Source organism: Chrysochloris asiatica, unplaced genomic scaffold (genome assembly GCF_000296735.1).
Source record: "Chrysochloris asiatica unplaced genomic scaffold, ChrAsi1.0 scaffold00067, whole genome shotgun sequence".
Taxonomy (NCBI): domain Eukaryota; kingdom Metazoa; phylum Chordata; class Mammalia; order Afrosoricida; family Chrysochloridae; genus Chrysochloris; species Chrysochloris asiatica.
Genome location: NW_006408585.1, coordinates 4910448 through 4913336, shown reverse-complemented (window position 1 = coordinate 4913336; position 2889 = coordinate 4910448). Strand labels below are relative to the sequence as shown.

General features: G+C 37.0%; 1 pseudogene; it reads right to left on the bottom strand.

The window, feature by feature from the left end:
• Window positions 1-1161: 1161 nt before the first annotated feature.
• The window catches only part of LOC102816114, a 137094-nt pseudogene continuing 135366 nt past the window's right edge, over window positions 1162-2889 (bottom strand).

Here is a 2889-nt window from a genome sequence, read left to right as displayed (position 1 = left end):
TAAAATCTATTATTATGACAAAGTTGTCTATTCTTTTTTCAGGTCTATTAGAGTTTGATTTATGTATTTTGAGGCTTTTTCACTGGTATCATAGATATTTATTATGGTTATGTCTTCTTGCTCAACTGAACCTTTACTCATGAGATAATATCCATCTTTGTCTCTTATGTTGGTTTTTGCCTTAAAGTCTATTTTACCAGGAATTAGTATTGCCACTCCTGCTCGTTTTTTGATTGATGATAGCTTGATATATTTTTTCTCATTCTTTGATTTTTAATCTCTTTCTGTCTTTGTGTGTAAGGTATACCTCTTTAGAGAGCATATAAAGGATGCGTATTATTATTTTTTTTTAATCCATTCTGTTACATTGTTCTCTTGAGTTGTGCATATAATCCATTGATGTTTAGTGTAATTATAGTCACGTGTAAATTCGTTGCAGTAATTTTGGTGGTCTATCCTTTCTGGGGTTTGTTGAGCTTCTTGAATGCTTATCTTTTCGCTTTTCAGGATGTTAGAGAAATTTTCTTCCAGCAGCTCTTCAACTATCTCTTCTGTGGACTTGTGTGATGCTTCCTGTTCTGGAATGCTGGTAATTCTTTTTTTTTGAGAAGTAAGCTCATTATATTAGTTAGGTTTTGTAGACCAGAGATCTTAGTGTTAGGAGTCTCACCAATAATGCAACCACATCTTCAATCAACATTTTTAGAAATGAAACACATATACATCTATATGATTATCTATGATATAAATATTTCATCTATCCTTTTCTTCTGAATGCATGCTCAGTCACATTTTGACTGGTAGTACATAAAGCATCCTTTACAATAGATCAGGATTATCTACATTATACATCCCAATTATACAAACAGAAAACAGAGGCAAAAGAGTCGAAAGAGATTTTCTTGCCTAAAATACTATGCTAAGTAGGAATGTGCATTGTAAATCCCTTTATTCCTCTTCTATCCTTTTGCTGAACTTTATTCATATAATATTTGCTTTTCTTCTTACAGTCCCCTCTTGTGAAAGGCATCACTATCCAGTCAGCCACCCTAAACCTCACAGGTCTCCCCCACCTCCAGTCAGCAAGTTTAAGATATCTTCCTAAATTTCTTTGATATTCATTTCTTCTCCATTAGAGTTCCCTTTGGCAAGTGCATTTCTTCACAAGTCTGGCACATGAGACTTTAATTGCTTTTCTGCAGTTTTCTCTTCTTCAGTCAGTGGTAATAGCTCCAGGTCTGTTAGCTTTTGCAGTTCCTGTATCATGGTCATAGTCTTAAACAAAGTAACACTAATGCAGCCTTTCATCTCTTTCTGTTCAACAGCAACTGGTTTAAAACGTGTATGCAAAGTCTGATATCAAGACTTTTTTGCTGACAGTTCCTTCAAGAGTGTAACTGGATCTTTCTCTCCATCTGAATCAGGATGATTGTTCTTGATTTCATATTCCAGCCTGTACAGAATGCAATCCAGATCAGAATCAGCTTTCTGGAACATCAGTTCCAGTTTATCGACCTCTGCCTCCAGGTTGAATAGTTGACATTCCTCAGACCGCGGCAGCGCTTAAGCCCCAAACTGTACCCTGGAATGCTGGTAATTCTTAAGCTATTTCTCTTCATGTTGTCCACCATGAATCTTAGACCTTCTTCAGACTTTTTTATCCTTTTTTCTGCTTGTTCTACTATTTTAGTCATATTAAGAGATTTGTCATCCAGCTCACTAGTTCTGGATTCCATCTCTTCAGTTCTAATCCTTTGCCCTTTCAGTGTATTGTCCATTTCTGATATTCTATTATTAATCATTTGGACCTCTTTCTGTAGGTTTTGAATCGTTTCCAATGCTGTATCTATCTTACTTGATTGTTCCTGTAGCACTTTCCTGACTTCTTCCTTATTTTTCTCAACTCCATTGTAAAGGGTTTTGAAACATTTTATAATCATGTTTCTGAATCCTCCTCAGGCATTTCAAAGGCCTCCAAGATGGAGTCCAGATCTACTTCTAGGTCATTTGTCTCAGACATTTTATCTTGTTTCTGGACGTGTGCTGATATGGTCATCTGTTTTTGCTTCTTGGACATGTTTAGTGTTTATCTGTGGCCTTAATACGTAATTGACTATGTGTTTTGGTATTTTTTATACTTTCTAATTGCCTCCAGGTAACTGTGATCAGGAGGTGGGCTTTCCTTTTCACTGTTTTTATTGATTAACTCAGAATAACTTTCACAGATGTTGTTTGCCTTCCTGGTGTATGGCAGTTGGTATTAGTTCTTGCCTGGATTGTGGGGTTTTATAGAGTGTGATTGTAGCTTGATTATATAACAGCAATTGCTGTCTCTTCTTGGGTAATATAGGGAGAGAAAGAGCTCCCTAAAGGTAAAAGGGGGAAGCAAGAAAAACAAAACCAAAAAACAGTAACAACAAAAAAACAAAACCCTAAAAAACAGATTGGATACTGTAGTCTATAATCACAAAAGGGAGAGGAGAGAGAGAAGACAAAAGAAAAAAAAAATCTATAGTCTAATATGAGTATGACTTTAATATCCTCTTTCTTCAAGGCCACCTGATGAATTTCAAGATGCCACTGTTGGTTGTTATATTGTACCTCAAGATTTAATTTTTGGCCTGTTTTGTTTTTAAACTCTCTCCCTTTCCACACCCCCTGTTCTGGCCTTTTCCCTATTAATAAACAGCTTAGGGCCAGCTGTGGTCATTTTGAGCTCCTGGTTTTAAGTGGGGACTGGTTCTTTGGCTGCTGAGAGGATCTGTGTGCATGCGTGGTAGAGGAACCCTCCAGTGGTGGGGTTGGGGGGTTGTTCACTCACTCAGGCACCCCTCTCTAGTCACCATAATGCAGGTATGCAGACAGACAGCTAGAGGCCAATGAACAGAT